We start from the raw sequence: 12,707 nt of genomic DNA, 5'->3' as shown, positions 1-12,707 counted from the left end.
CAATTGACAAGAAATAATGAGGATAGGGTGGAGATGGACATGGCGTGGGAATCTCTGAAGTTTGAAATGGATGTACTGAGTGAGAAAGGTCTATTTTATATGAAGCAGAAGTATTAGGAACAGGGAGATAAAGGTGGCAGATTAATGGCAAACAAATTGAAGGGGTTAATAGATAAGGCATATGTGCGAAAATGAGTGAATGAGCAGGGAATATCAATGGTAAAAATTGAAGATATATGTAGTAGTTTCAGGAACTTTTACTCATCGGATATACCAAAACTCAATTTCCTACATCAGACCATTTGGAAGACTTTTTTTAATGAAATTGATCTACCGAAGCTGACTGCTGAGCATGTAATAACGATTGATCAGCTGATTACAGAGGATGAGGTACTAAGAGCTATTGATCAGCTTAATGTAGGTAAATCCCCGGGCCTGGATGGTCTACCAGTTGAGTTTTACAGAGCTATCAGACCTATATTAACACCTTTACTATGTAGCTTATATAATTATTTTATGACAGAGGGAGTTATGTGTCCAATGATGCAAGAGGCATGTATTACGGAATTCCCAAAACTTGGTAATGATCACACTAAGTGTGAGAATTACAGGCCGATATCATTACTTAATAGCCGGTAAGATAGCTCAGTGGGTTGAGCGCTTGCTGCTACGATGTGAGTGTGATCTGCAGGTCGCAGGTTCGAATCCTGGCAAGGCCAACTCAGCCTTTCATCCTTCCGAGGTCGATAAATGAGTACCAATTTCGGTTGGGTGATATTGTATGTAAATATGTGCTCTGTAAAACACTTTAGTTAAAGACGCTATATAAATAACACATCATTATCATTAACGTTGATAGAAAAATATTCACCCAGATATTGGGCAATCGGGTGAATATGTACATTGGAGGATTGATTGAGCATTTACCGGGTGGATTCATGCATGGGAGACATGGATATGATCATATTAGAACTATTATAGATTTAATAGGGCTCCCTAAAGAAGAAGTGGAGAATATTCTGCTGATCTTTATGGATGCTGAGAAAGCGTTCAATAGAGTCAACTGGGGCTTTCTGGACCACACGCTTAAGAAGATGGGATTTGGTAATGCTTTTTTGAGAACTATCAAAGCTCTGCACGCGTCGATCTGTGCGAAAATATGGGTGAATGGAGAGCTTTCCACCTCGTTTCTGTTGACTAGGGGTACTAGACAAGGGTGTCCGCTATTGCCCCTTCTCTTTAATTTGGCATTAGAGCCCTTGATAGCTTATATCAGACAGGAACAAGAAATACGACGGCTCAGAGTGGGGGATAAGGAAATCAAAGTACTATGTTATACGGATGACATGGCGATAGTTTTGGTCAATCCAAATGAGGGTGGGACTAAGCTTAAGAGTATAATTGAGAAGGTGGGTTGTCTTCAGGCCACAAGATCAATTGGGAGAAATCTGTGGTTTTTCCATTGAATAGTGCTCAACCACGCAGTGACTTGAGTTCATGGAATTGTCAGTGGGATTTAGAAAGTGTGAAGTATTTGGGGGTCTATCTAGTTCAGGATTTGAAAAAGATGGTAGAATTTAATGTAGCCAGGATAATTGAGGTAATTCGGAAGAATGTGCTCAAATGGGATCGTCTAACACTCAGTATCTGGACTAAGGTCAACGCAATAAAGATGGTACTTCTACCCAAGGTTGTTTATATCATTCAATTGATTCCACTTAAATTCACTAAGAAGGTTATTAGATGCATTGATAACATTTTCCAGAATTTTCTATGGGGTGAAGGAGAGAAACCTAGAATCCTGTGGTATGTACTGACCCGGCCAGTGCGTGAGGGGGGCTTTGGCTACCCAATTTTGGAGGATTACTGCAGGGGGTTTGTGTTGAAGAAAGCTGCATTATATTTTAATAAGGCAATAATGATATGCCGTTGTGGATGATTATAGAGAAGGAGATGTTTCTGCCATACTCGTTGCACGATGTGTATACAGTGGGGAAAATGCAGAATTTGGTCGCTAAACTGCCTACAACGGAAGTAACAGGAGAGGCATTGAGATCTTTTATGAACAATGGAGGAGAGAATATATGGATTCATTATGAGGCATCATTATGGCACAATTTAGGGTTGCAGATTGGAAATAAGACTCCATGCTGGCAGAGCTGGTTAAAGAGAGGTATTTTAAGGATGTGTGATGTGTGGAAAGACGGGCAAATGGTCCCGTTTGGCATGGTCAGAACAACATTTGGTTTAGGGAAGAGAGAACATGGCCGTTTTGTAGAATTGGTATTTCTGCTTACACAAAGGCAGGGAATGTTGAACAAACCTATGAAAGAGAGGCCAGCAGCCTGCAATATATTCTACTCTTCCCCATATATGGTCTGGACCTATCTGAAGTTGATGCCAATGGACTATTCACATGTGAATTCGTGGGAGAACCTGCAACAGGCATGGGTGAAGGAGCTGGGCAAGGATGTAACTTAGAAGGATTGGGACAATTTAATAAGAATTTGTACAAATTCTAAAATGGATTTGAACTTACGATCCATAAATCAAAGGATTTTGTGCCGTCTGTACTGGTCACCTGGGAGGATGGGCAACTGAGGCATGACTAATGATGATTCATTTTGGGGTTGTGGTCAAAAAGGGGGCACACTATTACATATGTTGTGACATTGTCCGAGAGTGGGTGGATTCTGGAGTGAGGTCCTGGGAGTAGAATTACCTAGGGCACTATTCTCAACAATTCTTTTCAAACACTGGGAGATGCATAATAGCTAGAGAACAGAGTGGGGGCATTAACAGAGTATTGGTGGTGGCTGCTAAGCAAATCCTGAGGGGTTGGAAATCGAGGAAAAAATGAAAGGTAGAGGGTTGGTTGACAAATTTGTATGAGTAGTGGAAAACTATTACATGAATGTCATGAACATGTTTGTATTGTACTTCTTTAAAATGATAAACAGTTTTTAAAAAAAGTGGCTTAGTCAGGATAGGCCCTATACAAACTCTCCAAAACATAACATAGGCACCAGCAGTCCCTTGACCAGCTCCACCATACCCCCACATTCCTGAAAATGCTTCTGTTAACTACCGTGCCCAATTTCGCCGCTATGGCATAATCCTGCCCTCAATCACTATCATATACCACGGAAATGACGACATTAATTCCTAGAATCCTGGCCCTCCCCATAACTTTGTTCTCCACCCTAGCCCTGGCATGAACTTCTTACCCACGTCACACTCTAATGGTAGCCAGGGTACCCTTTGATGGAGGAAGTGGACCACCATAGACCATCAAACTTACAGAGATATTATGCTCGCAGCAACAACAAAAAAACACATACAGCTAACTTGCTGTTTTACACATGAACTATCCCCCTCATTTTGTAATCCTCTTTCTGTTATACTGAAATGTGTAATTTTGTTAATACGTATTATTATATTTTGTCTTCTTTTGAGTTATTTGATTGGATAGATACTTGCAGATTGTTTTTCTTTAGTTATTATTTAAGATTTTAAATATTATTCGGGTTCGTTCTTTGAATTCTAAATGTGTTTTATTGATCATTACTGTCAATAAAAACTTTGAATTGGAAAAAAACTCAAAAAATGTGTCATCTGCCACAAAATGTTTTCGAATTTAGCTAAAAAGTCGCTAATTTAGTATGTTTACCGTTACGCCACTCAGTTTAATCCATGTCAGTTTCTGATTCCAATGCCCACAGCATCAGTGTTCCCAAAAACTACACATCATTTAAATTAATGAACGTCTTAGTGAGAGGGTGTTTTCAATCAGGTGGCACAGAAAGAACATCAAATGGAATATGCAAAGTTTATTCGCTAACTATTACTTTTTTATTTAACCGCATGAATGGCATAAAGTGTAAATTTGTGCTGCGGCATTTCCTCTTTCTGGTTGTAAAACAATGGTGTGCCACAAAAGTTGGGGGGGTGACACACACCCTTGCCCCTCCCCTAAAATTACACCCATGCATAAGACTTTTTAAAAAAAGTTTTATTGTGTTTGTGGTATTAAAAACACCTTTCACAAAAGAAAAAGAAAATATGAAAATCAACAATAAATCAGCAGGTAGCAATGATAAAACAGTTACATCGAATTGTTCACTGGAAATAGTCCATTTAAAATTTAAGAAAGAAGGTGAAACATGCAAGAATAATTTTCTTAAGATTCTAGTCACTACAAACTATACTAGCATTGAAATCAGTTTCCAAAATGTAGTATACTATGTTTAAAAATCAACATTGATTTAGAATCAGGCATGTTTGTCGACCCACCATGAAACAAACCAACAATTGTGCAATGAGTATGTCTTGTGTTTCTATACATTCTGTGACCAGATGTTTCAAAGACTTCTGAGAGTGCGACAGATACAAATTCTCAACATTGTTTACTGGACGCCAAACTAATTGTGTGCGGATGGCTTAACAAATTGTGTGCAAGAGGTATCATGACTTGGATGGCTTTTGTGGTTGTGGTCATAGGTCGAGCTCCTTTGAGCACAAGATATGGGAATGCTGTGAAGTGAGATCATTCTGGCTCGAAGTTACAGAGACAATGAAAAGCGTTTTGAGATCTGATCTGGATTTTGTGACCATTGGGAAGATGGGCTTTTGAAGGATCTGACATAGCCACAAACATGTTGGTTTTGTAGGGGCTCTATCCCTGCAAAAAAGATCCTATTGCGGGAATGGAAGGGTACCCCTTTCCTTCATGGCCAACTTTGGTTGACGACCTTTGCAAAATGTTGCTGCTTGAATGTGTAAGCAGAAAAAGGTTACTTTGTATGAGGACATTTTGCATAGATTTCTGGATCTGACATACATTTATATCATGTTTTGTTCTCCTAGTCTGTTTGCCTTATGAGAACATATTTTAAATAGAAAACGGAAATGTTTAATGAATAATTATTCATGAATATCCCTGATACTCACAGAAGAGATCACTCCAGCACTGAAAGGCCTACACTGGTTTGCAACAAAAAAGCACATCAAATTCAAAGCACTCTGCATTACCCACAAAGCCCTGCACAGACAAGACTCTGAATTCCTCCAAGACAAGATTAGCCGGTATCGCCCAAGAAGTGACCTAACATCCAGCAACGACCTACAAATAGAGGCAAAACATTACGAGAAAAAAAAAACATAGTCGGAACAGCGTTCTCACTTCTAATTGCTTACAACTGGAACACCACACCCAAACAAATTAGAGCCACAGAAGACCACATCACCTTCAGGAAACAGCTCAAAACCTGGCAATTCAACAGACAATGACAAAAACCCAAAGGACACGGGCAACAATAACACCACAGAAAAACAACTAGAGTGGAGATGAGATGGGCCAAAGAACTACAACCAAGAACAGGGCTAGATACCATCAAGTGGCAACCAAAGAGACGTGCCAGAGACTCTAACAAACTGACCGATTTACTAACCCATCCTCCCCTTCCTGCTCCTCCAACATTACTGACGCCATGCCTTGGCTTGGACTAGCGCACTACACATAAACAAATCAAGAATCAATTCTATGTTCACACCGAGCATCTCCAGATGCTGCGGCACGCCTAGAGTGAACCACTCACATTGCCCATAAAACCATCAACAATGCAACTACACACCAAGGTACCAGATAATCTTACAGCTACGGCCACCCGTGACTCTGGATCCCTTATGGACACTATCCAGCCAGTGCGCAAAACCAAACCAACCACTGTGCCACACTAACACCAACATAAAACACTTACACCGAAGCACTGAATCTTACCCATACCGTTATAACACACAAGGCCTCCAGCATAAACTCACACATGCAAAACAACACTCACAGACACCAGTTCCTCCTTGTTCTGAACGTATACTCTCGCCCTATCCCCACTAACCTCCAGTCCCCTCCCTTGCAGAGATACACGAGCGCCTGGAGACTGCCCCTGGGTGGTAGTGTTGCACGGTATAAATCAACATAACATAACACTTTAAAATATACATGTATACTTCTTCCGATCAGGCAGGCAGCTATAATAGTAGTTTCTTCCTGTGGTACTACCTGCACTACTAGTCCATGCATATCTTTCTAGCTGTTTATGTGAAAGCAGGGGAACAGGGCTCTACGTGTCTGTATCGGTTTCCTATTCTTTTGTTGGGAGTATTTTTAGTCCCTATTTTAATTTTTTAAGAGTATTTGCCTATTTGCCTATTTTTATGGTGTCCAATAGGCAGATACACCAGTTATCTGTAGAGCTGGGTGAGTGTACAAGGAGAGGAAAGATGGTGGCATTAGATAGATCAATAACAGTTGCCAAAGTGGTGGGTTGGCAAACATGGATAGAACGAAACACATGTAGAAAAAGTAATGCCAAAGTAGCATACAAATAAAGAGGGTGAGGTGAGTGGCAAGAAACAGCAACTTGAGGGAGTGGAGAGAAAATGTGGGCCTATTACGGGCGAGAGGAAAACAGACTGCCCTCATTACGACCCTGGCGGAAAGTGACTGACCGGACCGCCACAGCGTAAATAGTGTTTCCGCCATTGCACGATGGAGCAAAGTGCGGCCCATTCCGACCCATCGGGCACGAGCACCACGGCATGGCGGAAGTGCAAAGTCCGCGATGGCGGAAATGACCCCAAAACGGCCCACACCGCCGCCGTACGGCGCCCTAGGTGCAATACCGCCACCCATCATAGCGGACACCGCAGTGAGCGCCAACCGGAAAGTACGGTGACCGTAAATATACGGAAACGGAAGTAAAAACATGGGCCCGGAACGGGAAACAACACGCCGTACACCTATAAAACCACTAAATACACACAACCACTAAAAACACCACCCTGAGACACATCCCAACCCGTCATCCACCCCAGTGAAACCAAGAAAAATGGGAAAAGTAGCGAAGAAAGCGTGCGACCGCAAGCGGCAGGTCCACTTCTCCCGTGAGGAACTCACCGTGCTAACAGAGACCCTCCAGGAGAATGCCGCCGCCGTCTTCTCCACGCAAATGACCAGGACGGCACTTGCGAACAAGAAGGCCATATGGGCCCTGGTGGCACAGCGGGTAAGTGCGGTGGGGACCGCACCCCGCAACCCACAGCAATGCAGGAAGCGGTGGGACGACCTGCGGATACGCGTCCGTAGCATACTTTCTGCCAACCGCAACATTGCCACAGCCACCGGGGGAGGATCGGAATCACCCATCAAGTTGACCCCCTGGGAAGAAATCTGTGCCTCCACCATTGGAATGGAGAGCATAGAGGGAGTCGGAGGGATGGAGAAAGGAGTGCAGACATCCGGAGAATCAGGTAGGTGGCCCAAATAAAACCATGCCAATTCCACAATGTCCAATCATGTGATCCACATGTGTCCACATAGCGCAACAGCAACACATGGCCAGGAGAACGTCCACACACATTTGCCTGATAGCGCACTTTAAAACCACAATAAATACATAAATAAGTAAAAACCCCAATAACACCCACTACACGTGCAGCAGGCACACCCTAACTGCAGGCTGCCAAACAACTGCACCCTCACTCCACACACAAATGAAAGCACCTCCAAGGCCCCGACCCAAATCACCCACAGGTACCACCCCAATGCATGTGATACATTGCCATTCCAATTCCCACAGACCCATCAATAACGCTCGCCCTCCTTTACTCCACCACAGGGTCTGATCCAAACGACGAGCTCCAGGACACCCCTACCAGCACACCTGCAAAGAGGGCCAAGACCGACGGCCAAAGACCCTCCACCTCAGCTGCACGCATCAAGACATGGCAGCAGCACATATCAAGTGGCAGCACACAGGAGGGAACATCAACAGGCACCCCAGCAGCCAGCATGCCCACAACAGCACCACCACAGGTCCCCCCAATGGATGCCACAGAAGGTACTGCCTCTGGTGGCAGCAGCACCATAGGTGACACCCCATTAATGGCAGCATGCTCCGACACAGAAGACGGGGATGTCGAAGTCAGATCCATCCATGACCTGTCCCAATCCCCCTGTCTGTTCCATCCCGTACACCATGAGGATACCACGCAGGGGCACCCACAAGACGACGACTGGCCATCCCCGACAAGCCCTGTGGCAGGGCAACATGAGGCGAACAGCCCCTCTGTGACACCACCGCAAATGGCCATGGCACAGCACAGGCAACAGTCCCTCGACCAGTTAATCGTGCAACAGCAGCAACTGGCCACGCTCCTCAAGGACCATGCCGATGGATGTGGGGGCACTAAGGCAGACATAGAAACATCAACTGAGACACTCAGGGCACAAATGGAGAGTAGCACCGAGAGCCTGAGAGTCCAAATGGAGAGTAGCACCGAGAGCCTGAGAGTCCAAATGGAGAGTAGCACCGAGAGCCTGAGAGTCCAAATGGAGAGAAGCACCGAGAGCCTCAGGGGGGAACTGCATGCGACGTCCAAAGACGTATGTGCCGAACTTGCCGCAGTGCGCCGTGTGCTCACTGAGCTCTCACAAACCCTTAGGGACATGCATGGACGTGAGCAGGCAGAGACATCATCCGTTGCAAGTTCCGTCCAGGGCAGCCCCCAACGTAGATCTGGGAGGAACCTGCGCTCCACAGGCAGGGGTGCCCCTGACACCCGCAGATGGGGCTTGCAATAGCGACTGCCCACTGACAATGAGCATCTTTGGACACTGGTGTTCGGGGGGGAGGTAGGAGGGTGGAGGGGGTGTGTTGGGCTCACTTGGGTGGCGGGTCGATAGGGTGTTCAACATGATATCACATATGCCATAAACAATGCACGATCAACCAATGAGATGTGTGGACAATGATCTTTGTGTACTAGGCCATCATAGGCGTACAGTCCATATTGTGCATGTACCAGATACACACAGTTCCACGAGTCCCGTGTCCATGTATCAGCCACCAGGCGTGAGTGCTAGAAGCATGCATCTATGAGATGCTGACGAATTTCACGGCCCTCCTGTGCCTCGCAGACTCCTTGAGGTGCTGCGACATCCCCACCCTCATCATGACCATCTTCAGGTGCTTGCAGTTCTGCGTCAGGGGGCATGGGCACATTTCTACGTACGCACATGTTGTGTAGCATGACACATGCCATCACCATCTTTGCAACCTTCTCATGGCGGTACAGGAGTGCCCCGCCAGACCTGCTAAGGCACCGGAAACGGGTCTTCAGTAGGCCGAATGCCTGTTCAATGACTACACGGGTACGTGAGTGGGCATGGTTGTAGTCCTCCTCATGCTGGTCCCGTGGGTTCCGGACTGGTGTGAGGAGCCATCTCTTCAGTGGATATCCGGCATCACCTGTATGTGGACGATAAACAAATTATGTGGAATGCCATTGCTACGTACGCACCCCCCCCCCCTTCCTGCCAGGTCATTGCCGCATCACATACCCCACATCATCATGCATGAAATGAGACTCACCGAGTAGCCAGGATCTGTTCCCTGCGTGTCGCTCCATGTAGCGTGGTATTGTAGAGTTCCTCAAGATCATAGAATCATGGGTTGATCCAGGGAATCGGGCACAACAATGTGTAATGATCCTGTTGGAGTCACACACCATTTGTACATTCAGAGAATGAAATTGTTTTCGGTTGCGGTACTGGGCCTCCATGGCATGTGGGACGACCAATTCCACATGGGTGCAGTCGATGGCACCAAGGCAACCCGGTATGCCGCCAAGTGCATGGAATCCCACTTTTGTGTTGGTAATTTCCTGCTCCGAGCGTGGTAGAGAGATGTAGTCGTCTGCGTGCTGCAGGAGGGCATCGAGCACTTGCAATAGTGTCCGTGAGAACAGTGGCTGAGAAATGCCATGCAACTGTCCGACTGTGTGCTGGTAGGTGCCTGTGGCCAGGAAGTGTAGTACAGACACCACCTTCAGTAGGGGTGGGATGGCGGTTGGGCTATCTATCATGCTGACAAGGTCAGCCTGTGTCATGTCCACAATGGCGGCTATGGTGTCCCGGTCCAAACGGTAGAGGGTGTGGATCTGCTCATCAGTGAGGTTGAACAGATGTGCTTGGAGGCGTGGGATTGCGGGCTGCCTGCGTGGTGGTAGTGGCTGTGCTGGCGGCCCTTGCTGGCCCTGCCTTGCCCTCCTCCTCCTCCTGCGTCTCCTCCGTGCGGCCGGTTGTAGTTGGTGTTCGTCTTCTTCTTGGAGTTGGAGTACTTGCAGTGCTATCAGGTCCCCCAGGGCCAACATCGCGAGTCCTGCCGGTAGCATTTCGGAGTGGTTGTGGGAGGAGACTGGGCGTGCAATTTATGTGTTTTCAGGCTGTATGGCCTCCACCTGTGGTGATTCATTCCACCTGTGCAAGCTGCTCTCCCCTTTGGGCGAGCACGTCCCGCACACAACGCTGCAATTCGAGGAATGGCATCTTGCTATTACAATCATGTATTAGTACCCGATGGCCGTGTAACATTGGTTGATATGTACATTCGGCTATGGTCCCATTGTTTCACATACATTCTTTGCAGTCGCGAACAGACTTGTGAAGGGTCAGTGGAACGTAGTACTGGAGTAACGGTGGACCCTCATGCATCACTGCACCGGGGTTCACCGACGGGCGGGGCGTCCCATTTGTGAGTGAAGGCAGTTGCCATTTTCACACACAGCCGCACTAGATGGATTAATTTGTGATTACAAGCGGCCACAGATGCCTTTTCGACGTGATGTTGCAAATGAGGAATTCGAAGGGCGGCGCTTTCGGTTTTCAGCTAGCGGCGAGGAGATGCCCACAGGTCTGACTGCAAATATAACGTTCTATTGTTCAATGTCCTTGGGACAGGGCCCATGGCGAGGATGCAATGATTGATATGAATAGTTTGGGATGCGCAATAGCGACGTGGGCGATGAGGCCGGACGTTCCCAGATACATGTTACTTCACAACACTGGAATTACGGGCTGGGGCACAGTGGATTTTGCAGGCTGCATGACGCACAGACTCAATGGAAATTTCACATGTCATGTGAGTATGGAAACAGGCGTTTTCATTCCGGGATGAGGGAATTATGTATGGATGCATGGACAGATGATTTGATACAGAGTTTGCCATGTACAGGGATTCTTGGAATCTATCCGCCTCCCCTGCGCTATGTGATGCAGGGCTGCCATAGTGGGACCATCGTCTATCTGGCCTTGTTGAGCCCTCCCTGTCTCGACGCGCCTTCAGACACTTGTGTCTATACACGTTACCAATCCCATCAGATGGATTCTGTTTTAACAGACGCATGCACAGGTACACTCGTTTGTGATAGTGTTTTCACCTCGATATAGATAGTTATGATTCGCAAGTGGTTTTTGGGTGGTGATGATCCTTTGGAGTGGGCTAGCATGCATATGGCTGTGGATTTAGTGTGATCATTGAAGTGAGTTGTTCGAATGTAGTTCTGATGGCCATTCTATTCTTTTACTTTTCTTTTGGTTGACAGGTATCTCCTCCCCTTTTGCCACTGCCATCTGTATGCCACTCCTGCAGATGGGTTTTACTCCCGACACCTGCTGCTTCGTGTTAATCAGTGGAGCAGCATTACGATCTTATGGGACGATCGCCAATGGGCCACATGCCCTTACGCAGTACTAGTGGCTCGGAGCAACATTTCGGCCTTCCAGCTGGACTAGTGCCTCCCTATTGGGACGGCCCTGCGGTTCTAGGCGCTTCCATGTTGCCTTTTCGTACGAGAATGTAGCCCCTGTGTACCATGAAGGAACAGGGCGTCACACAAGAGGTAGCTGGTCATTTATTGCCGATGCAGCCCACAATGGTGAAATGTGTTTTGGAGTTCATGGCCTAATGGCTGTATGGGCTTGGTGTATTTGTTGTGCATTAAATTTCTATTCTGATATGGGCCGTGTAGCGTTCTTCTTTGCAAGTGATGTGGCATATTCCGATTTGGGGGGCGATGTATTGTGAGGAGATCTGCATTGGGTTCCAGCTTCGGAGTATAGTTGCGTGGTACTGTGCTGGGCGCGTTTGCCTACGAAGCCCAGTGAGGTCAGGGGTGAGGGCTGCCAATATGACTGTTTGATTGATGTCATGCTCAGGGGCGGGGGATTAGGTTTTGTGTAACAGATGCCGGTCAGCCAGGTGGATTGGTGGAATGATGTGATTATCGGAATATTGCTGGTCACAGGTGCCTGTGTTTGCGTGCGTTTCTTGGTGGGAGTCTGAGGTCATGTCCATTGGAATAGCTTCTGTGTTCGTGCCATCTGTGCCCTGCAGCTCCCATTGGCCCCTCTTGTGATTCTTTTGTTCGTTGGCATGCATGGGTGACTTGTACATTTCACTGGTTGCATTGTGACTTCGTTGCACCTACGGGGAGTTGTACTATGTGGCCAGGGAGCGGTGTACAGGCACTCAGTGGGGCCGTTTACGGTTGATTCGCGATGCCGTACTTCTCACCATGGCGGAATGGTACTTTCCGCCGTGCTTGATGGCGTTAAGTACATGTCCGCTAGGGTCGGAATTCACGTACCCTTGCGCCATGGTGCTCATTACGGTTTGGCATGGCGCGCGCGCGCGTACTTGGTGCAGTTAGCGTTGGCGTTCACTACGGTGTCGCTAATGGCATCGTACTTTACGGTGACGGGTCATAATCGCACCGAGCGCTATTCGATGGCGGTATTGCATTTCCGCCATCGTTTTTCGATTTCCGCCAGGGTCGTAATGAGGCCCACTGTAGTACGAGAAAGAGAA

Source organism: Ambystoma mexicanum, chromosome 13 (assembly GCF_040938575.1).
Source record: "Ambystoma mexicanum isolate Mex_15411 chromosome 13, UKY_AmexF1_1, whole genome shotgun sequence".
Classification (NCBI taxonomy): Eukaryota; Metazoa; Chordata; class Amphibia; order Caudata; family Ambystomatidae; genus Ambystoma; species Ambystoma mexicanum.
This window is presented reverse-complemented; position numbering follows the sequence as displayed.